The 25,791-nt window shown below is 31.8% G+C and overlaps 1 long non-coding RNA gene across 2 annotated transcripts; it reads right to left on the reverse strand.

Moving 5' to 3' along the window:
- Positions 1-12,903: 12,903 nt before the first annotated feature.
- Positions 12,904-25,526, reverse strand: LOC143056940 (uncharacterized). 2 transcript variants are annotated; one of them, XR_012972571.1, is made up of 5 exons: positions 25,386-25,526; positions 22,624-22,656; positions 16,638-16,703; positions 14,494-14,586; positions 12,904-13,592 (listed from the first exon to the last, which is right to left on the reverse strand). It is a non-coding gene; the product is annotated as an uncharacterized LOC143056940 (long non-coding RNA). The 2 variants fall into 2 exon arrangements; XR_012972572.1 differs by lacking the exons at positions 16,638-16,703; positions 22,624-22,656; positions 25,386-25,526 and adding an exon at positions 15,732-15,833.
- Positions 25,527-25,791: the final 265 nt, after the last annotated feature.

The raw sequence follows: 25,791 nt of genomic DNA on the forward strand, positions 1-25,791 counted from the left end.
TGTGCTTACAGTAGAGGGTGATTTTATATATCCTCAAGGGAACATTTTGTTTTCTGGCCAATCTTGTCAGAAAGATCTGACCATTCATGTCAGTGGTATTGTTTGATATCTGACCATTCATGTCAGGGATATTTTGTGATTTCTGACCATTCATTTCAGTGATATTTTGTGATATCTGACTATTCATGTCAGTATTTTTATTATTTTTGTTTTCATTCTTATTTTTGTATAAGGTGAAACATGGCTTTAGATGAGCCCTGTAACTTAAATAGCTTTTAAATTTTGTTTAACATAAATCAATGTGCTTTGGTTACTATTTGGCCGTTGGGGTTTTGGTTCTGAACATTGATTGAATTAACTTTAACGTCTATTATTGTTTTTTCATATGAAATTGTAATAATTTTCTAAAATTAAATGTTTTATTTTAATTCCTTTTAATTCTTACTGACCATTTATTTAGTATTGCTTTGCATCCAGTCGTCTCATATCTTTTATATATCTGCGTATGGCAAGCCGTTCTCGTCAAAACTATGTTTGAACCCTTTTTTCGAAAAAAAAATACACACTGAGAGTTAAAAACCTAAAATAACACACTGAGAACTCGAAATTACACACTGAGATTTAAAAAAAATAAAAAGCACACATCGTCACTGAGAATTTAAACATGTTAAAATTACACACTAAGATTAAAAAAAAACACACTGAGATGAAATAAATTGAAAAACACACACTGAGAATTGTAAATTACACACTGAGATTTCAAAAATATACACTGAGATTAATATGCAAATTACTAATGAATATTCATGAGATGAATAATTCAACAGATTAATATCTTGATCTCAAGAACTCTTGTCATTATAATGAAATGAGATTCCTTCAACCAACATTCGTAATAAATTTCAAGACTTAACATCGCTCATATTCTTGAGTTTGTTGCCTATAATTCAGATCAATACTACCAGTATATCGGGATTTTTTGTTTACTTAAAACCGTTTAAGCATGGGTCCCTTTTCAAAAGTCTTCCAACTTCACCTGATTTCGCAAGGTAATCTTTTATATTTTTGTTACGTTAATATGCTATAATAGACACTTGAGTAAATATTTTGCATTCTTTGTTTTTTTGCAGATTGTTCCAATGTTTTCTTATAATTTTAATAAAGTTTTTCACCATTTGGTTATATTTTGTAATAAAAGTAAGTGGGTATTTCTTGTTTTTGTATTTCTAAAGTTTTTTTTATAAATAATTTGGAACCAAATCGAAGGACTAACGAGTTCTGTCCCCTAGTTGTTTTAAGCTTGTAATAGATTCAGATTAAGTATGCTAATTAGATATGTGCGCATAAAAAGTGCGCACAAATCTCAGTGTGTAATTTCAAATTTTCAGTCTGTGTTTTCAGTTTATTTATTCTCAGTGTGTCTTTTTGAAATCTCAGTGTGTAATTTTCAATTCTCAGTGTGTGTTTTTTTCATTTTTGTAATCTCAGTGCGTCTTTATGAAATCTAAGTGTGTAATTTTTAATTCTCAGTGTGTAATTTTTAATTCTCTGTGTGTGTTTTGAAGTTGTTAAATCTCACTGTGCTTTGTTGTAATTCTCAGGTGTAAATTTTTCGAAAAATGGTTTTAACATAATTTTGAGGAGAACGGCTTGCCATATCTGCGTCTATTTACTTCGAAAGAACAAATTAAAACGTTTCAGTATGAAGAGAAGGTTTTTCTGATACTATTTTTCCATCTATATAATCTTTCCAGGTGGCACATTAATAAGATCATGTGGTGATTGTAAACCATACTGTTCTGTTAAATCAACAATTTTCAAAGACCAACTATCTGAATCACGGGGCATTATGGCCAATTGTCTGAGAGTAACCTCACGATCGTTTGACCGCTGTCTTCTGATGTGATTTCCGAAAGAAAAAACCATATGCTTATGCAGATCAATCTTAACTGGACTTCAACCGTAAAGCAAGTAAACAACAGAAGTAGTGCCGCTCAGTGCGTTCTGTCAGATGTTGAATTTGCTCTAGGAGTTTAGTATAGTATACGGACAACCAGTACTAAAGTGGCCACAGAAATGGAGAATTAATCTTAACCTGGAAAAATGTGAAGTCTGCCTATTCTCAAAAGACATCACAGACGAAGAGCAAAAAACATTAATCGTAAGCTACTTCAAATATAAATACAGTCCAACACCAAAACTACTCGGTGTAACTCTGGATGAGAAATTAATTAAAATTTGACACTCACATCAACATAATGCATAAAAGAGCAAACAATGCGATGTATGTAATAAGAGATATAAAGGGCATGGAAAAATATCAAGAGCAAAATTACTCCAAATTTATAACAGCATGGTAAGATCCATTATGAAATATGCACACCCAGTCTGGCAAATAACAACAGCAGACAATATAAAAAAAGCTAGAAGCAGTACAAAACAAGGCCTGTCATTATGCCTTGGACTACCAGGACCATCAGGTAGAGAGGCAATATTGGAAGTCGAAGCAAATATGCCACATATCGACCTAAGAATCGAGGAATTATCGTGCGTGAATTGGCAAAAATTCAATCTAAGAACATAGTAGAACCAATAAAACAACAACTGGAACAGTATCTTACCAACAACAAGAGTCACCTTTTGATAAAGCTGCAAACCGATCTGTAGACATGTTCAAAGCCACAAAGGTAGATATTAAACTCATTGAACCAAAATTTACATACAAGGACCCACTAGGAGACAGTACCGACTCAACTGTAGTGGCATTCACTGACGGCACTTGTCAGGGTAATCCAGGACCGTGTGGAGCGGGGGCGGTAGTATATTTTTGAAATAGCCATGGCGTAAGCTTAAAGAGGCCAGTAGCTAACAGAGGATCAATACTACTTGACGAACTTGTAGCTTTCCTTATGGTTTTGGAGCACTGTATTACGTTAATCAGTTTTCTGAGGTCAAAATACTATAAGATAGCCAGACTGCTGTAGGCATCTTGACTTTTCACTGTAAATCTTCAAACTACATAGACACCATAACAGACATTAAAGAAAGTATGGGGACACTCTTGAGACACGGCATAATAACAACCCTATCTTGGATCACAGACCATGCTAAAAAAAGGGGGACGAAAGATACCAAAGGGACAGTCAAACTCATAAATCTTAAACAAACTGACAACGCCATGGCTAAAAATGAAAAAGACAAACAAACAACAGCACACACGACATAACATAGAAAACTAAAGAATAAACAACACGAACCCCACCAAAAAACTAGGGGTGATCTCAGGTGCTTCGGAAGGGTAAGCAGATCCTGCTCCACATGTGGCACGCGTCGTGCTGCTTATGTGATAACAAATCCATTAAAGAGTCTAACTCGGTAGGTCACATTCATGAAAGGGAAGGAGATTGTAGTTACGACGTAAGGAACATATCCGATATCATTTGTGAAACGGTTATTCCATAACGGTCAACCAACTTGTGATGGCGTCCGTAAAATTTACGAAAGGATGATTTCAACTTCACCATTTGGAACTCTTGGTTTAATAGCTTCCTTGTGAGCAGCAACCCTCTATCAAGAAAATCATGATAGGAAATGCAAGCACGGGAATATCGTATCAATTAGGAGATATATACCCCGTATGCAGGTGCTGCTGGAATGTTGCTACTTGGAAACGGAAAGTTCACAATTGGAAAGCTGAAATCATCTCTTGTCGTGAAGTTTTGTTTTCAACCGACCCTCATTGTCAATTTCTAGATGTAAGTCAAGATATGAGGCCGACTTTACTGTATCTGTAGTATCCTTTATCTCTAGCTCGATTGGATAGATGCGTTCCACATAGTCACCAAATTTTGAATTATTTAGTGAAAGAACATCATCTATATAGCGAAAAGTAGAGTTAAAGGATATTGCTAACTTCTTATCTTTCTTCCTAAGAAGTTCCTGCATGAAGTCAGCGATAATAATATAGCCGCGAAGGAGATAGTGGACTGGTTGGCGAAAGATGCTGCAAATGAGGCATCATTTCTAAATGAGCAATACAATGTTATAACTATGTCGGATGTCAGAAGTGTAGTCAAGATGTCTACAAAACTGAAATTGCAAAACAGATGGACAATGGTGAAACTTGAAGACACCTATATGATCGTGTACCTATCGTACAGGCACTTGTTTCTTTCAATATGAGGTTTACTATCAATACCCGTACGAAAAATCATGTTGAATGTTGAAAATCGAATGTTGAAAACAAATGTTGAAAACGAATGTTGAATGTTGAAAACGAATGTTGAATGTTGAAAACGAAGGTGGAATGTTGAAAACGAATGTTGAAAGTAAAGTTGAAAATCGAATGTTGAAAGTTGAAAATCGAATGTTGAAAACGAATGTTGAAAATTGAAAACGAATGTTGAATGTTGAATGTTGAATGTTGAAAATAAATGTTGAAAGTTGAAAATCGAATGTTAAAAACGAATGTTGAATATTGAAAACGAATGTTGATGGTTGAAAACGAAGGTGGAATTTTGAAAACGAATGTTGAAAATTGAAAATCGAATTTTCGAAACGAATGTCGAAAGTTGAAAACGAATGTTGAAAGTTGAAAATCGAATGTTGAAAGTTGAAAATCAAATGTTGAAAACGAATGTTGAATGTTGAAAATAATTGTTGGAAGTTCAAAATCGAATGTTGAAAACGAATGTTGAATGTTGAAAACGAAGGTGGAATGTTGAAAACGAATTTAGTTTAAATATACTTTATTTGCTTAAATTTGCAAAAGGGGTGAGACACAAGTCAATCAAACTTATATAGTCTTCTCCCATAACATTTATAACAATAGAATATTTACAAAACATGCATACAAACAATACATTATATATATATAAAAAAATATTTAAACTGTGAAGAGATGGTGTGGGATGATGTGACTTGCTATACACAATATGCATGTATTTGCACTTTATAATGTGCTATATTACACAATTAGAAACCTCTTAGACTCTTTAATAAATTCATATACATTCTTTACAATTCTTTCATTTTCAACATTAGTTAAAATCGTATCGCCGGAGGTTAAGATGTTCAAATTTAGTAGAGAGTTATCTGGTAATCAATGTAGATTATTAAATAATTTGGTTTTTATATTCGAATAATTAGGACAATATAAAAAAAAAAGAACTGACGTGAATCTTCGCACTTAGAACCACAACTACAAGACGGATCTGAACTAATGTTGACTCTGTTAAGATAATAATTCAAAAAAGAAGCTGAGCACCTAAGTTGTGTCAAAAAATTATTGAGTTTACGATTGCCAAAGTCATAATGTTTTGGTACTTGGGCTTTTGAATTCATTTTAAGATTTTTTAGTTCGGTTTTAAATTTACCTAAATAGTCAATGTTGCGTGTCACCACATTAAGGTTATTCCACAGTCGTATTGTTGAAGGTATGAAAGATTCTTGGGTTAATGAAAGTCTACAAAAAGGGTATATTATATCATTACCATTACGTAATGGATAAACATCTGTACTTTGGATTGTTGGTGGAATTGAATTGCAAAGATAGGCTGGTGCATTATTATGTTGAATATTATAGAATAATTGTAACTTCCTTCTTTGTCTTCGTTCAGCTAGAGTTTCCCAACCAATCTCATCATAAATATTACTTGTAAAAAGAGGAAGACCTGTTACAATTCTGGCTGCCTCAAGCTGCAGCTGTTCTAATTTTTTACAATAACCCTCACCCATATTATCCCAAAGTTCCCATGCATATTCGAGTATCGGTCTAATAAAAGTCAAGGAAAGCTTTTCTAAGTTGCTCCTACTTATCCTGTACTTTAAATTTCTAAGTACATTCAAATGTTTAGATACATTTTTTATGAAATTTTCCACATGGGTGTTCCATTTAGCATCTTTACTAAATGTAACACCCAAGTGTTTGTGGAAGTCTGTAACTTCAATCCTCCTACCATTGAAAGTGAAATTTATTTCTGGAGTTTCAATGTATGAAAACAACATTATTTCTGTTTTTTTCTGGGTCAAAGGACATCAGCCATTTCTTAGACCAATCGTTCAGCTCACTCAGGTCGTGACTGATCACTGATTGTATTTGTGTCGTGTCACGACTAGAGTAGCCCAGAGATGTATCATCTGCAAATAATCTACATAAACAAATCAAGTGTTCAGCAATATCATTAATTAGATAATAAATAACAGTGGTCCCAAAACAGAACCCTGTGGGACACCAGCTGAAATAGTGCAAAGTTCAGAGGAAGATTGTTTAATAAATGATAACTCGCTGTTGTCTGTTGTTTAGGTAACTTTCAAACCAATTTATTAAATTCCCGTCCACACCGTATGACTTCATTTTATGTAGCAATCCTTTATGCCAAACTTTATCGAATGCTCTAGAAAAGTCACAAAAAACAAAACAGCTAATTTCTTTATTTTCTAATGAATTTAATATACAGTTATAAATTTCTAAGAGCTGGTGAACTGTCGAATATTTTGGCAGAAAACCAGACTGGTATTCATATATTAACTTATTTCTATGTAGGTGATTTAAGACATGTTTATGAACAACTCGCTCCATTATTTTCCCTATACAAATTATAAGCGATATTGGTCTATAGTTAGATGGTAACGAACTATCTCCTTTTTTAAAAAAAAACTATTATATTTGCAATCTTCCAGCTGGTGTGAAATTTACATTGTTGTAGGGATTTGTTAAATATTATTTTCAAGGGAATTGCTATTTTTCAGGACACATTTTCAGCATTTTATGGCTTATGACATCTGAACCAGATGCCTTTTTAGGATCTAAAGTTTTAATTATATCGACTATTTCATCTATTTCAATTACCAAATCTTTTAAAAAATATTTGTTCTTGGCTTAATTTCGGGTATGGGAACACTTTCCTCCTCTAGGGAAGAAATCAGACTAAAATATTTATTTAGCAGATTACATTTCCTGTCGTCTCCGTACACTATATCTTCCATGCTTTCATCGTGAATAATATTATTAAGTGGGGATAAATCATCAGAACCTTTATTTGATTTTATAAGCATTTTCATTATTTTCCAATAAGTTTTAGGGTTAGCCACGTTATTTAAGATAAGATTATCAAAACTTCTTTCAAATTTTTCTTTTGCATCTTTTTTCATATTATTTATTTTGTTCCTCTGCTTTTTGTATTTATTGATATCACAATCTGTTTTAGTTTTTAAGGCTTTTTTACGAAATCGGTCTCTTCTACGAATTTCTTTCCTTAATTCATTGTCAAACCATGGTCGATCATTGTTTCGTATATAAACATGTCGAGTAGGGCTACTTTGTCTGGCTATGTCTAGGAGTATTCGAGTAAATGCATTGCACATCTCGTCAACATCCTCAACATCAGAAAAAAGTTCATCTCAATTTTAATATACAGTTAACTGTATATTAAAATTTTCGGGACCCTATTATGCAGAATTTTTGCTTTTTTCGGTTTTCGGTCATAGGACGGTTAAAAGAGGAGCTATATATAGATAAAAATTTATAAATGTAAAATTATTGATAAATCTTCTGAATACAGTAATACATAAACAACACATATTTGTGATACAGAATTTACTCAAATTGTCCAAAATCTACTCTTCGGGTCTGGGCAGAAACAAAATTCTCTATTACTTTGTTTATATTCACACTGAAATCCAGATACATATGCAGTAATGCTATGTAACTGTCGTTGTTCATTGTTGATCGTACATTTGAACGATATCGAAGGGATCTGACAATTTTAATGCCGATTGGTACATCTCATTCAAAACTGATGAACTGTACACTGTAAAATGTGTTCCAAAATTAAAATGTCTTAGACTGAGTATTACAAATTCAAATCTTGTAAAAGATACAAGTTACCTTCCGATTTTGTCATAATCTCCAATATTTTGTTTATTTTGAAACCAAATGTCGTTATTTAATGATATTTCATCAATAAAAAAAGTGACAACATAGGTGTTTCCTTTAACATTCAATTTATAAATTATTATTTAGCCATTTCTTTGTTGCATGTCGAATCAATGTGCACGAAACTGCGTGTAATGGTATATGGAGCTACGATCTTTTTCTGCACTACTCGAACAGCTTCATCAACACTTGTAACTAGGTTGTCAGACTAATATCCTGGATAGACGAAAAAGACGAAAATCAATGTTCCAAGTTGAAAATCGAATGTTCGGAACTAATGTTGAAAGTTGAAAACGAATGTTGAATATTGAAAACGAATGTTGAAAGTTGAAAATCGAATGTTGAAAACGAATGTTGAATGTTGAAAACGAATGTTGAAAGTTGATAATCGATTGTTGAAAACGAATGTTGAATGCTGAAAACGAATGTTGAATGTTGAAAATGGATGCAAGAAAAAATAAATAAAACCAATTGAATGTTGAACATTGAAATCGAATATTGAATGTTCAAATCGAATGTTCAATGTTGAAAATGATGCAAGAAAAAAAAAATGAATGTTGAATGTTGAATATTGAAATCGAATGTTGAAATCGAATGATGAATGTTGAAAATGGATACAAGAAAAAAAAATGAATGTTGAATGTTGAATGTTGAATGTTGAATGTTGAAAGTGGTAACAAGAAAAAAAAATAAAAACAATTGAATGTTGAATGTTGAATATTGAACCAACTTGACATCCGTAAGTTTTTCAACTACTATTAACTGTTATTTTGTGATACGAATTATGCACATCTCGTGGTTTGACCCCGTTTTTTAATACTAGGCCACAGATACCACTGTTCAGATCAGACGGAAGGTTAATGTGTTAAAGGTTATTAATTTAACGATAATTTTAACAACTGTTACAGGTTGAAATCAATATTTTAGATGTTCTATAGTAGTCCCTTGTTCATCAGCTGTTATTCTAAAAGACATTATACATTTGTTCACATCATCCTCAGAGAGAAATTCAAGGGTGTCCCTATAAGGGTTGAACAGTTCCTGTAATATTCGGACACCATCTTGAAGACGTCCACTAATTGTTCATAACAATTGTAAAAAATACTATCATTTTCAGAAGGGATAGACGGTTCTTGAAAATAGTCAGTCCAAGTTTCAGCTATGGCTACAAGAGTCACTAAAGATCTTGTCATTATGTTGATAAATAGTTATTGTCCGTTGACGTTTTACTAGCTTATAAAATTGTTTCTGGTCGGTTTCCCTATGCTCCATTATATTGGTAAAATTGTCGCGACGCGTAGATGCTTTAACATGTTTAAGTTGTCTTTCTTTGAGTAGATCTCATTTCTTTTTCATTTGTTTCATCCCAATAAAGTATTTGTTTCTTTGCTTTTGGTTCGTCAAACTTGTTTCCATTTCACCAAAAAATGTTATTCTTGCCAACTGATATCAACGACTGGTTGAAGGTAAACATACGAGTACGTGCTCCACGTTTGTATTTCGGTGGGACACGCCCCCTTTGTGTATCATTGACTATTTCGCAATGATTCTAAATCTAACTTTTGAAGTTCAGAGTCTAGTATATGGCTCAATTGTGTTTTTTTCATATTCTATGATGTCAATTTTATTTCAGTCAATTTTCTGCGCACACTTGTTCATTTTCTTTTCCATAAAACAAGGTAAAGCAATTGGATCATGTGTAGATGTGTTATTCATCTCTCTTGTCAGTGCATTATAGAATGTGACAATATCTGTATTAGGAAGAAAGTAGCGAATTTGTGACGAGTCTTTCCCATTAAAATGAAAAAGATTCATCTTGCTTTTTGCAAAGGTTAGAAAACGAGTTATGTTCATCAGCCAATAGTTTAAAGTCAATATATCTAGTAATGCTACTGCCACGATAAAGCGAAGCTTTCATATCTCCTCCAAGGATAAATGTATGCGAGTCAGTATATTTTTTAATAATTTCACAGAGCTCATCTAATATTGCGTGGTAGTCATCTCTGGAATAGCAATTGCCTCTTGTTGTGCGGGAGTTTTTCGATGTATTGAAGACCCATTTGGAGCCTTCGGCTGTTGTCTGCTCTTTGGTCGATTTGTTGTGTCGTTAACACATTCCCCATTTCCATTCTCAAATGTATATACACATAATAGAGGTATTGGTAGTTTGAATAAAACCCCAATAATTCTGTTTCAAACAGCCGCAATTTCTTTAATAATAGTTTGTAATGTTTTTCTATACATAATTGAAATACCAGCATGGCCCCGACTTCTTTGAATCGATTTATCAAATTTATCATCATCAAAGCAAATGAAGCATTTAGTATAGGAATTATAAAGTTTAAAATCCTCGTGAATTCTATATTTATCCCTAGAATGCAGCCAGTCTAGGAACATTAAAATGACAAAATATTCACTAAGTTAAATGATAAAGTACGTATATTTTCTACCAGTTTTACTTCATCTAACCAGTCCTCATTTGACCAAGATTTATCTCTTCTTAGTCGGTGGGGTGCATGCATAGAGTGCTTGGTTAAGATTGACACACCTTTTATTGTTGATCTTTCATTTCTCGGTTCACTTGTGTTTTGGCACTGAACGACTTTTTTGGAAACAATGCTATATTTTATAGTCTTCTTCCTCACTCTGGGGCGATAACGCACGTCTAAAAAAGAATTTCCGTCAATTCCAGAATATGTCTCTTCGAGGGTTTGCATAACATAGTTATCCATTTCATGTGACCAGTCATTATTACAACGGAATCATGTGGTCTGACGTATAGATATCATAATATTGATCGTTGCAGAAACTATGTAGAGAGCTTTTTTCGCATGTTCAGATATATCGCAGATTGTTTGTGTGTTTGATAGCCGTTGTTGTTTTTATTGTTGCTACATTTCCGCTTTCGTCTACCCCTTTGTCTCTCATGATGATGCTTGTTGTACATTTGATGAATATGATATCAGTAACTTTGTCTTGTAAGTTTAACATTTTATTATCCTGCTTGATTATATCAAATTCTAGAATTTTAATTCGGTGTTCCAGAAACCAGACTTTTACGGAGTCTTACTCAGCACTTTGATGACAATGCGATGCTGCATTAAGATTTTGTGCATTATTATACGTTGAATTGGATAGTAATCATTTTGAAATAATTCAATGGCAAGTTTCTGTTTATGTATACGAAGAGAATGACCTAAGTCTAATTTGTCACTTTCCATAGTTATAATATAGGATGTACTTGTCAGTTCTTTTTGTAGACAAAAAATATCAGTTTGTAGTTGATAAATTGTAAAGTCTTTAGCGCTAAATATCTTCTTTACACAAGCAATCATTAAGATGTGCAATTTCTTGTTCGTATAGAAATCTATTACCCATGTCACCAGAGTTGTTTGAGGCCGTGATTGTTCCAATTTTAGAATTTACAACCGGAATATTCAGTTAGTTTGGACCTATTTTAATTTCATGAATATTAATCAAGTCAGTTGATACTATTTGCTTTTGTTTAAAGACACTATGTTTTTTCTAAGATTTCTGGTCATTGTTTTACTACATGTACATGTGTTTGATTTGCATTAATAGTATTCGCTATTTGCATCTTATGTTAAGTTGGTACCATTACATCAAGCGTCGAGCTTCTCAAATTTCAAACACGTTTATTTTACCAGAATTGTTAAATCTAGTACTTCCCAAATTAGTACTAAGATAATTAAGAACATTATAGCCCTCGGAGGTGTCACTGTCAAGGCATCATTATTTGTCTATATAGAGTATGTTTTGAGAGTCCCTAGAATTGATGAATTCATTACGTGCATGCAGTTTGTATAAAATATATCACGTGATCTTGTTTGCCATTAGGCAGGACTTTTGAGTCTGCTTGGTCGTGGTTAAATGTCAGCAGATATCGTTTAAGAGATTTATTTCTTAATTATATTTATCGAAGTCATCTTAATACAAAACCATTAGTAATATTTACCACTCTTTTTACATGTTTTATATAGAAAGAAGAAAGCTTAAATCTTCTTTGTTCTGGAAAGTTTTGGAGACGACGAACGTGAACTGTCGTATTATATGTTGTATGTACACTGCTACGTTTACCCTGGATAATCACAACACGTTGACATTACTCAGTATTGTGTGACTAATTCATAATATCACCATAATGATGTCAAGCGTACTGGTAATGCTCTTTTAAAAATATCATGCGTCTCGTTATTACTAGACAACTACCGATCATTACTTCATACAGATAAAGATAATCCTCACTTTTCAGGTCCGAATAAACTCATTATTTCACATTGTACTTTCTATACAGTTTCCGATGATTAAAAATATTACAGATAACTTAATCTATAGAAAATATTTAATAACTCAAGAAATTACATTTGGCAACCCAAATTATCAGGGAAGTAATGCACTTGTTGAACTGCATAAGCAAATCTTTACTACTTATACAAACACCTCTCTAACAAAATTAGAACGGAAAGTCCTTTTCAAATGGCAAAATCAAAAGCTGAAACACTTCAAAGGAATGGAAAACAACTGTAATTTTCCTGACATAGTAGAAAATAATGGTTTATACTCGGCTAGCTAAACCTTTTACTAATATGACAGTCGCTTATAACTCATTTGTATTGTAAACAATGTGTGAGCAAAACAAACAGACATAATATTCAAAAATGTGAAAAAATGGGATACAGCTGTCAACATTGTTTTATTATCTGAATCACTATAAAATAAAAATATTATTTCAACAAAGAAAAACAAAATGTCATATGCACATTCAATTAACAAAGAGCATGAGTAAAAATAAAAGACAATAATACAAAAATGACAATAGTACAATAATACAAAAATGACAATAGTACAATAATACAAAAATGACAATTATAGTACAATAATACAAAAATGACAATTATAGTACAATAATACAAAAATGACAATAGTACAATAATACAATGGTAGAATGTATGAATGTATAAAACACCAAAGGAATATTACCAAAATGAACTTAACAATAAAGATGTAAAACATATATTTATAAATACAAATAAAAAGAACATTATAACACATCCTAAAAGATAATAAACAACTTAAGTACATACAGTCTATCATTCAAGACCAATATTTATCATATGTTTAGTTATAAAAAATTAAGAATCATAAAATATCATTGAAATAATAATATTCAAATAATGCGAGTCTTGTTAGCTTCTTCTTCTTATAGTGTAAAATGTGACATAAAACGCTATAAATTAATAAATATCTAATCATGTCAATGAATATCAATTTAAGCACATAGCACATATGTATGATGCTACATATAAAGGTAAACTTACAACTTTTGAATGGACCTTGTATAGTTTTGAGAATTTATTCAACACACGTGTTTTAACAGTATACGCACATATATGTAGGCATATAAAGTTTAATGCAATATTGATATGACTATATCAACTGCGTCTGAAGTGTGCGTTAGTTGTATGAGTGTTTACAGCATAACACAAGATTTCATACATAACCGTATCATTTCCTCGATAACAGCATTGTTTCCATATTGTTAAAGCATGGAACAGCGGGGAATGATACTTTTCTCTGTCGAATGATTCTTTTGCTTCATTTACAGTGTCTTGTCCCCTTTCCGATCCGGTGAGAGCTACAACATACACAAATTAAGTTAAACCTCACTCCAAATATTAATCTTAAAGACGTTGGGGCTACTGTGTGTCTTTTTATGCTTGATATTTATATGATTAAGACATAATCTTTCAATCATTTTAATTCAGGTCTGGAGTTGGCATGCCAGTAACTGCTAGGAATCCTTTGTTAATTAATGTATCATTGTCTTTTTTTTTTAGTTTCTTTTGTTACCTACTCTGACATTAGACTCGGACTTCTTTTGAACTGTGTTTAACATGTTTAACTATGTGTGTTGTTGTGTTTTTGTGTTTCTACATTGGCTAGAGATATAGGGGGAATGAGATCTCAAAACAACATGTTTAACCCCGCCGAAGTTTTGCGCCTGTCCAAAGTTAGGAGCATTAGGCCTTTGTTAGTCTTGTATGGTTTTCAATTTTAGTTTCTTTTGTAAAATTCGGAGTCTAGTACGACGTCCATTATCACTGAACTAGTATACATATTTGTTTAGGGGCCAGCTGAAGGACTCCGTCGGATGCGGGAGTTTTTTTCTTCATTGAAGACCCATTGGGGGCCGTCGGTTGTTGTCTGTCTGTGGTCGGTTGTTGTCTCTATGACACATTCCTATTTCCATTCTCTAATTTATATATCTGTACCTTTCGCTAGTTTAATTATCCATTGAATACAAAGCTTACATTTACGTAACATGTTATTCCAGAAGACACCGATAGCTTTTTCATGAACAACAGTGTTTGCTCATCTATCAAGTGTATTGTCTTAGCAGTGTTATGTTTCGTTATTTCTAAGACCAAACATGTTTGCAAGGTAAATTTTGATGTTATACATGTAGCTGTACCTGATTCTTATCTTCGCTAAACTTATGGTGTACGTTTCCAACATGAACCTGAAATATTACTTACTAAATAAGGTCCGGATGAATTGATCCCAGTCTGGAAGAACTGTCACCTTTCTTGGAAATATATTAAAAAAGGTTTCCCAGTCAATGTCGTCACCTATGAAAAATATTTGTTACAAAAAATGTATTTATATAAAAGTTTGACATCGCTACATTATATTTATTTGCAAAAATGGGTTTATATTTTCGTCGAAAATATGTGTTTTGAAGCCACACCTATATATAAGAGTGTGATTTTTATGTTACGTATGAAGTAAAAGCTTGAAATATGGAATGATGATTGTGTAATTTTTGATAAAGGAGGAGCAAAAGATACCAGAGGACAGTCAAACTGGTCTCATATGCATGGATTGAAAATAAATTGATAACGGCATGGCTAAAAATAAGATACAAACAGACAAATAACAGTAAAAAAGATATAACATAGAAATATAAAGACTATGCACACAAACCACAACAAAAACTGGGGTGATCACAGGTGCTACAGAAGGGTGAACAGATAATTGTTTACTCTGTGGTCGAGGGCCGTTAGATGAATTGTTTCTTTAATTTTGTTGTTGAAAATACTCATCTTCATATGGGCTTCGATCAACTCCTCTCTCGTTCATCCTTAGCAGATCAAGCCAACATTTGTGATAACAATGTTGCGCTATCTATCTGTTGATAAAAGTCACATCAACTCCAAATACATTGTTCTTGATCAATGGTAGCATTGGAACTCTTTAAAGTGTGGAGGTGGAAACATGGTAGCGTCTAGAGTTTATAAACTTTGGGAAGCAGAAAACGAAAATATACGTTGATATTCCATCATTTGTGCACGAAACACACACAAGAACTTGTATTAGATGATTAAGAACATTTAAATTGTCACCAAATATCGTCTTCTGTTTTGGGAGGTAAAGACTTGTTACACAAACAGCATGTCGCAATTGTTTGCCTGCATTTTCTACATCTACCCATAATCATCGTTTATGTACTTTTTGTATGAATGCAGCCAGTTTAGACTACAACCAATGCAAATCGTTACATCGAGGATCCGAAATTCTCTCTTAATCCGCCGCGGGAGATCAGTGGATCATAACCCTTAGCTAGCGAAGATGAAAAATACTATAAGCAACGATACAAACATCTCCGTTGTTTGTCTCTTATATTTGATCTTCCATTGTCACTGATCAAATATATTTGACTCAATTAACAAGCACATATTTATATTTTTTTTCCAAAAAGTATGTAAAGGCTTACCAGATCTAAGACAGATTTTTCTTATATTTTCCATGATAGAACTAACATTGTCTGAAGAAAAGCATTAATAGAAACTGATGAAGTCCATTTTCCTTTTTATTCATTTTATTGTCAAATCACCAACAATTTGAAATGAGAAGATGCGGTATTAGTGCGAATGAGACATCTCGTCATCCAAGTCCCAATATGTACAAATTAAACAATTACAGGTCATTATGTTATTATGCTATGCTAGTGTTTGTACTCTTGTCATTCATTTTTGATTTGTCTGTATGCCTTTTCGTGTTTCTTTGTTACATATGTAGTGGTTCTATACTTATAAATCCTGTTAGTGTTTCTTGGTATATGTTTATTTACATATTTGTTTGTTTTTACAGAGGTTAAGATAATAACACAATGTTGTCTGCTGTTCCTCTATTTTTGACATTTCAACTTATTACTATGTCCGTTTGATTAGTTCACATACCGTTTTCAATATATTGGACTTTTGATGCGACCGTCATACAACTGAGAGGTTTAGTTAAAAATAAAACCAGGTTTAATCCACAATTTTCTTTAGAAGATCGTGTACCAAGTCAGAAATATGACAGTTGTTGTCAATTCGTTTGATGCATTTTAGGTTTTAAATTTGCTATTTGGCTAGGGACTTTCCTTTTTGAGTTTGCCTCGGAGTTCAGATGTTTTGTGATTTTACTTTTAAAACAAACCAACGTATTGGCCAATTTGTGTATCCCTGATTATGGTGTAAAACATTCAGAACTTTTCAAAGAGGCAATGTGTTACTGAAAATTTACCTGACATAACTTTATGCAACAAAATAATTGATAATGGAGATGTTTAAATTTGTGTATTCTAGCGAATACATATTTTATATTCAGCATGTTATATAATAAAAAAGTTACTAACGTCTTGACCAACGCCACATCATTACTAGTATTTCAATTGACCGTCGGTATATCGGTACTAGGATTCCTATAAACGAATTGAAAAATAGATATAACACAACATAACAAATGTTATAAACAGTAAACCTAACGATAATATGCCATTAAATTATGTGCTCTTTTTTATTTCGTTTTATTGTAGGCTATCAATGACATACGAAAAAAAAATGAAATAATAACATTCATTTATCTTACAGCCGCCTTTTTTCCTTTAATAAGTTTGATGAATAATGCTATTTTAAAGGTTAAAACTCATGGTAATATTAATTCGAAGACCAAAATATCGAAACATGTCGGACATGTTTGTTTCTTAATTATGAAATAATTTATTGATTTGCAAAACACAACCCATTAACGAATATGTAGATCACTGATGCGAATTGAAACCGTTTAAAGGAACCCAATCTTAGATTAAAACATTGTATTCCAAATATGCGGCTTTGAGCATTCTTGTTAAACGTAAATCAAGAAAAAGCGTTTCGAACGCATGAAATTTCTAAAGCATTTTTTACTGCATTGTGTCGATACCACTGCTTGTAGGCTATCAAATCCCGACTGAATAATTAGCTCAGTACCCAGTACTTCGGTATTGACACTTTTCACAACGAAGCTTGTTTCTAGAATTGTCCGTTTATAAATTATAAAAAAAATATACTAAGGTTTCAACTCCCTAATGCAGAGTTTGCCTTATATGGATTTGGTTATTATTTTCAAGTTTCAGATTATTTGACACAATTAAGGCGTTTAAACTGTTTCTGTTTTTATTCAGCTTTAACTTTCAAGTATTGGTTTTCGAGCGTATGTAAATACAGAAAAACTGCCTAGGACGCATGAAATTTATTTAGTGTTGTTTGAATTGTTTATCTTGCAAATATGTTTTATATTTTTGACATGGTGTTCTTAATTTCTGTCGACTCATGCATGTTTAATGTTCCCTTATCATATGGGTGGTTTTCAATAAAAGTGTGAATTTCAGACAAAAAAAGTGGAAAATCAAATTGTCTTAAATTTTATTTAAAGCGTTATTTTGAATACCTCTATAATAGACCTGTTTGTAAACAAAAAGTGCAATCTTAAATACTATTTAAAATTATTATATTTTCATATTGTATGTACTGTTTCGTAAGGGACGTTTGCCCACTACGAAGCTGCTTCTAAACGCATATCTTATTGTAATTCAATGTCTCCTATAGGTGTCAGACTAGTCCGGCGGCTACTACGGGGCGCCGAATGGGACTCTTGTGATTTTGTACTCGAAATTCAATTTTGTACAGACAAAAGTGAGTTTTGTTCAACAAAAATGAGTTCAGTTTAACAAAATGTGTAGCATACTACAAATTTAAAATTTTGTCATACAAAATTATCTTTCAGTGGACAAAAGTTACTTTTGTCATGACAAAATTCATTTTTGTAACACAGACTTTACTTTTGTTACCTGATTTGAAAATTGGGCGACAAAAGTCAATTTTGTATGCAAATTTGTTTAGTTTGGATTCTGTGAACTAATTTGCATACAAAATTGAGTTTTGTGAGACAAAATTGACTTTTGTGAGACAAAATTGACTTTTGTGAGACAAAATTGAGTTTTGTGAGACAAAATTGACTTTTGTGAGACAAAATTGACTTTTGTGAGACAAAATTGACTTTTGTGAGACAAAATTGACATTTGTGAGACAAAATTGACTTTTGTGAGACAAAATTGACAAAATTGAATTTTGTCTCACAAAACTGAATTTTGTCTCACAAAATTGAATTTTGTCTCACAAAATTGAGTTTTGTCTCACAAAAGTAAATTTTGTCCCACAAAAGTCAATTTTGTCTCACAAAAGTCAATTTTGTCTCACAAAAGTCAATTTTGTCTCACAAAATTGAATTTTGTCTCACACAATTGACTTTTGTGTTTTAATTTCCATATTAGATAACAAAAGTCAATTTTGTATGCAAATAAGTTTATATTTGCATACCTTTTTGACAAAATTGACTTTTGTCATGACAAAAATGAATTTTGTCATGACAAAACTGAATTTTGTCATCACAAAATTGAAGTTCTCATAAAACAAGTCTGTATCACATAGTTTTGTAAGACAAAAATGATTTTGTTATGACAGAATTGAATTTTGTGCAAAACCACAAGAGTCTCATTCGGCGCCCCGTAGCTACAAGCATATTTCAGACGAATTGTGAACATCCTGCTACAAGCATGAAATTTGTCATAGACCTTCCTCAAATATTACTTTTTTATTTCAGATGGGGAGGCATTTGAAAAAATGTCTCACTTCCGGTAAAATCCAAAATTGCGGACATCTTACTTTAGTCGGCCAAATATCAAAGGCTAGTATGTGAAAAGGTATCATAATCATGCTGCTATAACAGTATTTGGTACAAACTTTGTTATATACTACTTTTGGATATATTATATAGATTAGATGTCTTTAAAAACCCTACTTCCGGTATAATCCAACATGGCGGCCATTGTACTAAAATAAGCTTACTTTTTAGGCAGGGTGATTGAAATGTGTTTTAACGTATTGTTACTATCATTAAATTGTGCAGGAACCTTTCTTTGATGCTTCTTAGGGATACAATGAATAAGACATATGTCTTAAAACCCTTACTTCCGGTAATATTCAAAACGGCAGACATAGAAATATAATTTTTTTTATTTTGATATTCAACTTCTTTTCAAAATCTGAAGAAAGTGGGTTTTTTTGTGGTGGTCATTAAATTTTTGGCGTTAAGTTATCATTTAAACAACTAATCATGTTCTGTTGTTGGTATTTAAATACAAAGTTAACATTTCCAATAAAAATAACCAATATGGAGTAAATGTCAAAAGAGGAGTCCCCAATCCATATTGTCGAAGTAGAGTTTTGGATAGATTAAAACAAAATAAAATCACTAAGTACTAAAACATTTTAAAAATTACCACTATTTGGCAAAAAAAACATGTTAGTTCTCACTCACCACCACATGCGCATGACGCAGGGCACGGGAGACTTGATTTTCCACATTAACAACAACCGCGGAAACCTTTCTTACATCCACAATGTGCAAGCTTCTGACAAAATGATGAGGCATCAGAAAGAGTTTTAAAAGTGATCCTCTTTGTCCCTTTGTCAACCTGGACTGGGTAGCAAACGAGTCAATTTCAAGCTCGTCTCCTAAACACGTGTCTTAATTAGTATATTGTATGTTTTGCATGCTGGAAAAGACTAGACTAAGTTGAGGGAATAGCCTCAATTAGCCTTCTCTTTTGCGTAAATACTTATTTCTTTCTTTGTTAACCGTGCTAATCCCATCTGATACGTGTGTGCGATCTTACAGTTAACACCGGTGATTTAGGCGGATAAATTATCATTCTTAATGTTAAAGTCACATCTTCAAATGCCATCAATGTCTCCTACGCAGTCTTTTTTACCCTTTTCAAGCAAACAGATTTGAAAGATATTTATCCAAAGCTTTTCCCCTCCTAAACACAATCCATAGTTTGTCTACCCTATGTCACGGAATAGCGAAACAGTAATGACAGCATCATCAGTAACTTACGGCAGTTCGAATAATAACATGTTTAAGTTCGTGTACTTTTAAATAATTAAAGAACTTATATTAAGCAAAAAAAAAAAAAAAAACATTTACTTCTACCTTTTTTTTACAATATTTTAGAGTATGAATGTTGAGTAAGTGGTCTAGAAACATGCGATTTTGGTTATTTTGAACCATTCAGGAATCATCTTATAAATCCCTCTAAAATACTAGTGTTTATTTGCTTACAGATGTTAAATCTAGTTCAATGTACTGACTGCACAAAAAAATTAAATCTTTTCATTTGAATTCTATAACGTTTTAGACAATTATTTTAGAACAACGTGACTACCAGGAAAAATTCAGATCAAAACCAATTACAAAAATATGAATTAAGAGTTGCATTTCATAAACAATTTGTATCTCTTCTACATGAGAATGATAGTTAATCCCCATTTGTAAGGTTAACCCTCGCGGTCATATTGAATCGCAGCCAACACATTTGGTTCCAACCAATGCCTTGGTATCACGTCGTATTATAGTTCACATGTGTTCATGTATGCATTGACGAACGTGTGTATTACGTATATTTGAAACGTTTAAAATTACCAAAGAAGATTTTTTCAATGTGAATCATTTTCCTTACATAAATTAGTTTAATAATTAAAAACCAATTGTTCAGAGAACAATTGAACGTCTTTCCATCAAAAAACATGTATTCAAATATGAAAAAAGTAAAATAAGTTTAAAATGTCATTTCAATCTTCAAATGATAGCATATTGTACACTGATTAAAACAAATATATGGTTTCTTTTCAATATTATTTTAAATAAGGGAGATAATTTGTTGATACTATTTGAATTTTTACTTGACACTGATTCCAAAAATATCTGATTCTATATACTAGTACCTTTATTTTAATAAGGTATGAAAAATACATACTTCCGGTTTACACAAGGTCACTTCCGGTTGGTTTTATCAAGGTTAAATGGTTTAAAGCTTTTGAAAAAAGTCCCATGGCTTTATCATGTATACATATGAGATAAAAGCAAAGATCAAAATCTAGAACGTCAGATCAATATATGACCTTGAGATCAATTTCAAGTTTATAAACCAAGGACCTCAAATCAAAAGACCATAGGTCTTAATTATATTTGGTTCATAAGTTATATCACCATACACGTATTTTTAAATACAAGAGGGGAGAAAACTCCCTTTTGCGTTCAACGTACCTTTGTAATCAAAATTTATGTGTTACAATATGTAGCAAATAACAATTAAGTAAAAATAATTTGTCGATATCTTCTACTGTGTTTGGAAAATCAAAAATTATAATATGACCTTGACCTTTGACCTTGCCCTAATTTTCATATGGAGTGTTCATATGGCCTTGTTTAATATACAACAAATCATGCGAAAGATATAACGAGCAATTTTATAAAATAAATTTCTCGCTTTCTCTTACCGTTGCGAAGGAGTAGTGGACAAAAGGAAAACAGTGTTTTTTGAAGGATTTTGGAGCCACTGAAGGCCCAAGAAGCTATAGAACAAATGATGCAAAATCATGCTTTCTGGGTGTTCCAAAGACCGTTTCATAATCTGAAAATGAAGTTTTGTTTTAATAATGTTTTGATAATATTTTGGTCTCTGAAGTTTCTAGGAACAACATCAAAAGACCAATGTGCATGATAAAGCAAAAATGTCTGTGGCTGCTGTTTTTTTTTTTTTAAACTCATGATCAACTTTATAACAAAATTACTAGATTACAAACAGAATGCAACACTAACAGAATACAGAAGTGCAATCAATGAACAAAAGACAAATAAATAAGAAACATTGATCCCGAAAAATCAGGGCTATAAGTCTGAGGGAAAACAGAACTTTCTTCGTGCAAGCTAGGCTGTGAACACAATTTGATATTGAGCGTTTGGTTTTAAAATTTCATACATGTAGTAACTGTCCTGTTAAAATAAAAGTGAGGTAAGGTTTCCTGAGACAATATACCTCAAGTTAAATGTAACCAATTTTCAGACATTTCAAGTATATTTAAATAATATTTATACTTTTGTTATTAAAAAAATTGGGAAGTGTTTCCCGATTTTTTTTGTGAAAAAAGGTGAGTTTATGAAGAATCTGGTGCAATCTCATACTTTCTATTAGGCCTGCTCAGTTATATATTTTCTATACATTGCAAGTCAGGTAATTTATTTTCAAACTACCACAGAACAAACCATTTATTTTTGTGATTATCAAGGCTGAGTTATTTATTTTCAAAATCCTCCTCCCCCCCCCCTCCCCCACCTGGATTATCATATGGTCGTCCCCTTAGGCGAAAAAGTGGAAAGACTTAATAATCAGAAGAAAAACAAAAGATCTTTCCATAGAAAAGTAGGAAGACCTAATTATTAATAATATAAGTACTTACCTATTGATCATGGAAATACCGTTGCTAGGATTACTATCAAATACAAACAAAAATAATTAATAAAGTCAGACAGGAAAAATGATTAGTATCTAGTGCTGAAATTTTGTGTTCCAACTCGTCAGAAAGAAATTAACGTATATTTATTGGCATACACAGATTAATTCTGAGTAAAAGTGCAGTCTATTGAATTACTAGTACTACAAGTCAAAACTCATCTGTATGACGTAAAAAAAGTAGATTTTTGAAGGTAAATGTTTTATGTTTACTACAATCCGGAAAAAAGAAAAATCAGACTAGAATATGATAGACATCATGAACAAAGACATCTATAAAAAAAGCTCTTTTGCAACAACAAAATACGAACATTTCAGTTCGTGCTCACAAATCATTATATAGAAGAACAATTACAAAAGTACTGTGTGGATGCAGTAGAATCTGTTGCCCTAGCTGTAGTGTATGCCATTATATTTGTTCAGTTAATGTATTTTGCCTGTGAAAGAGCTGTAAAATTATTTCATTTACTAGAAATTAATGTTTTATTTCTTTTACTGTGTTTTATCTCTGCCCTTTTCTATGTTTCTGTATTATTTAGTCTCTTGAGGAGAGTTGTCTTGTTGGCAATCATATCACATCTTCTTTTTTTATATTGAAGAATATTTAATACATTCGTAACTTGCTGTAGCACTCGTGTTACTTATCCGGACTGATATAGAAATACTAAAATAATGTTTAACTCTCGAAGACAATAAATGTAATCTAGTTTTTTATAGATTTCAAGTCTAACCTTCATATGTTCAAATTCGGTCAATATTTAAAAAAAAACAAGTAAACAAAAGATTTATGCATTGTACTTTGTCAATGCAGCTGTTTCACAAACCATGTCTCTTTTAGAGAGATACTAGTATATATTATTCATTCATGTTTTATTTTGCTTACGTACTTTTTCCCATATATATAATCTCTATGTTTCATCTCATGCAACATAGAGATTACACATAGATTATACATACCAAATGTACATCGGTCCGGATTCTTATCTTTTCTACGCCAGTTCTATTTTAGTAACCGAAACGAAATATTGACAATAAGGCATATCCATTTTTGACTTAAAATTAAGTGTTAATCTAAAGAAAAATAGGAACACAAGTTACCAACATTATCTTGATAAATGACGAATTTAAATAGAATGTTAAAACACGTTTTGGTTTCCCCTATTAACTTGAGTATATTTCGAGTTTTAAAAAAAACTGGCTCATATAAGCATATATCTTCATATTTCTTGAGATCATGTAACACGTTCTGGCAGATTCTCTTATAAATTATAATATACTAGTCAACAAAAGAAACGATACACGACTTTGAAATAAAATTTATCAAAAAGTGTTACATATAAAACAAAATGATATACACTATTTTAAAAAGCTTTCATTTGCAATGTATGCACATTTGATAATGAAAATCAAAACTTTTCGGAAAGTATCTAAATTCCGTGTAAACGATTATAGGGTGTAAATTAGTTTTGCGGAAAGTTGAATAAAAAATCGACACATAATTTTCTAAGTACTAAATAAAATTTCAAATTTGTTTAAAAATATTCAATATGCTAATCAAGTTATGTTCATGTTGTAACTAATGGGTTGAAATATTTTTTTTTTAATTTTTGGGAAAAAAAAGTGTTTTTTGAAATCTCAAAAATTGCAAAAATGTTTTTTTTTTATTTTCATCTCAAATCAATGATTTAGATATGAAAACAATACACAGTAAATTTGGAACCTTTCGGATTAGTTTTAAGATTGTTACCGCTTTTTGAATATCACTTTACACATACTGTCTATGGTAAACATGGTAAATCAGTTGATAATGTATACATTTTAACGATTTCTCGTGGGGCCGAACTTTGCTTAACTAATGAACGAAGAAACTGTATGATTTTTAAAAACAAATTGATGGCAAACACTGTCTTTACCTTTAAATGAGAGGTTGGCATCATTAGTTGGAACTTCTGTTTTTAAAATTGTCGTTTTATGTAAATTTTGTAAAAAAAAAAAAAAAAATCGCGAAAAAACGTCACAAACCCAATTTTTTTTTTTAAACGGATTTATATTCCCATAATGATGAAGTATTACTTCCTTCAATATTGGTCCAATGAACGGAAAACTTTATCTTTAATTTGAAAAAAAGTCTTGTATCGTTTCTTTTGTTGACTAGTATATCTTTACACGGTCATTCCTCAAAAGGAAATATCAATAAATTGCCAAATAATCAGCCTTTATTGACATAACAATGAAAAAGCTGCTACTCAAATTATAAGGGAAACAGTTCAACAGTCATAACTCGATTTAGCAAACACAAATCCTGGGTACAAACTAAAACTGAGGATAATACATCCACTATAAGAGGAAAACAACATAACAACAGAAACATTGAACTACAGAAAAGAAAACTTCAACATAGAAACGGACTGCAGATAACAACTGCCATATTCCTGACTTGGTACAGTGGTGGGTTGAACCAGGTTTTCGAAACGTTAATGTTGTGTTATATAAGTAAACACGTGTTCATATTACACAGTTTTCTCTAATATGTGCAAATCTAAACAAAGATGCAAAAACTCCATTTTTTCATTGAGAATTGCTACAAAAGACCTTCTTATTCCTTTTATTAAAATCATCGAACACAAATTGGGATAAAAATAAACACCTTATAAAACAATGTAACTCTACATTTGTTTTTACTTAAACTGATATAAAATACACGTATACCTTGATTGATCACTCTTTTCTGTTCCTTGTCTTCTCCTCTTAATAAAACATATGCTACATAAAACAACTATGAATCCCACACAACTTCCCATTCCAGCTTTTAAATAAGTACTTGAGTCACTTTCAACAACTACGTGCATCAATTCTGAAAGACGAAATATAATGAATCAGATGTAACTGAACCATCGTTACCTTTTTAAAAATCAAAATAGAAAATGTGGAATTATTCTATACAATCAATCTAGCCTGTCATATCTGAAAGTTTTTGTTTTACGGATAATTTGATGTTTTCTGCTACTTTGTTTCAAGTAGAGGTTGTGATTTTACGTAGTATTATGTCTATGGTCTTTATTTTCATTTAAAGGTTATTTACATAGATTTTGAAATGCTTATTTTTTTTATATAA

The sequence above is a fragment of the Mytilus galloprovincialis genome, chromosome 13 (genome assembly GCF_965363235.1).
Source record: "Mytilus galloprovincialis chromosome 13, xbMytGall1.hap1.1, whole genome shotgun sequence".
NCBI classification, from domain to species: Eukaryota; Metazoa; Mollusca; class Bivalvia; order Mytilida; family Mytilidae; genus Mytilus; species Mytilus galloprovincialis.